Here is a 1,544-nt window from a genome sequence, read left to right as displayed (position 1 = left end):
CAGCTGTGGCAGTCCTTGGGCAGGCAGAAGTGAGAATTTTAACCCCTTTGTCGACTAATGGGAACCTTACAAATACTGAATCCTCCTGAATCAGAATGAGGAGAGAGAGAGATGAAGCCAGAGGAAATGGGTAAGCGTGAGGAAGCTGGAAGAGGAGAGAAGAATCCTAGGTGGGAAGAGATGATGGAGTGGCCTTGAGCTGGACTCTTTCTTGTATGGCCATGGACAGACCCGTGTTTTTTTTCCCTGTGACCCAGAGACTGTATTTAGGGGGAGGCAACACCTCGGAGTCAAGAGTGAAGCCACGGCGTGAACAGAGATGGCTGAGGAGGGTGTGGGATGCTCTCTGTCTCCATGGGGAGGAAGATCGCTGTTCATGAGGCCCCTCAGCCCCAGGGGGTGAAATCTGGGGGGCACTAGTGTCCCAAAGTTGAGAGGTGAAGCAGTGGCGAGAACAGAGATGGGTGAGAAGGTGTGGGATGCCCTCTGTCCTCAGAGAGGGTTTGAGATCTCTGTTCACGAGGCCCCTCGGCCCCAGGGGGTGAAATTTGGGGGGGACTGGTGTCCCGAAGTTGAGAGACTGCTGCTTCTGCAACTGGGTGGAGCATCTTTAAACGGGGAGCCCTAAAAGCAGTCCTGGCCTGTGTCCAGTGGTGAGAGCATTAGACATGGGGGGGAGAAGTCATGAGGGCCGATGTTCTCTGTGCGGGGCCATGGGTGACACGGAACCACAGGAGGTTTTAATTGTGCTTCCGGGGGACGCCTATGGTGCAAGGGGGGACTCCTCTCTCCCTGATGCATTTGAGGGTGAATTGTTTGAGGGGTAGTGAATCTGTGGAGAAAAGGGAGGGGGGAGGAGGAATGTATTTGGAGGGTTTTCATTTCTTAGCTTTGTGTGTATGTTCCTTTTTAGATATTGTAATGAATAAAGTGTTGTGGTTTTTCCCTCCATCCCCCAATGGGAGCCTGCTTTGTTCTGTTCCCGGGTCACATCTCACAGCAACCATTTTGGAAATACACCCTTTCATGGGGGCCCTGGCACTGTGCCAGGGTCAAACCATGACACTACTATTATAAATGACTACTCCAACTCAATTATTAATTAAATTTATGAAGTTATCAAATTATACATTTGGAATAAACCAGAAGCTAAAATTGACTCTGAGCCGGGTGATCAGAGTTGGGGAGATTTAGGATTTGGCCCTTTTGCACCAAAGTCCCCATGGGTTTCCAAAGAGCATTTCTCAGAGGGTCCCTTTTATACAGTTCTTTGTGCCATGGAAGGGTTTCTTCTTTAGCATATTATCACGGTTTCTGGAACTGGTGGATAATTCCTGGAATCCTGTCAGGTAAAAAACTTTCTGGAGAAAACTTATGATGCTTATCAATATGCCTCCTGCTGGAATCTGGTCAAAGGAAAAATCCCTTGGAATATACATTGGAGTATATGTCTCTGGAGACAGTGCCTCCCTGCTATTTGAATTTCTGTCACTTAGTTTGTGGTTGCTGGTGATGCTTACCAAAATGCCTCCTGTCAGAGAAGA

This window comes from Passer domesticus, chromosome 30, assembly GCF_036417665.1.
Source record: "Passer domesticus isolate bPasDom1 chromosome 30, bPasDom1.hap1, whole genome shotgun sequence".
Taxonomy (NCBI): domain Eukaryota; kingdom Metazoa; phylum Chordata; class Aves; order Passeriformes; family Passeridae; genus Passer; species Passer domesticus.
The sequence above is the reverse complement of the archived record's forward strand: the minus strand, read 5'-3'. Positions refer to the sequence as shown.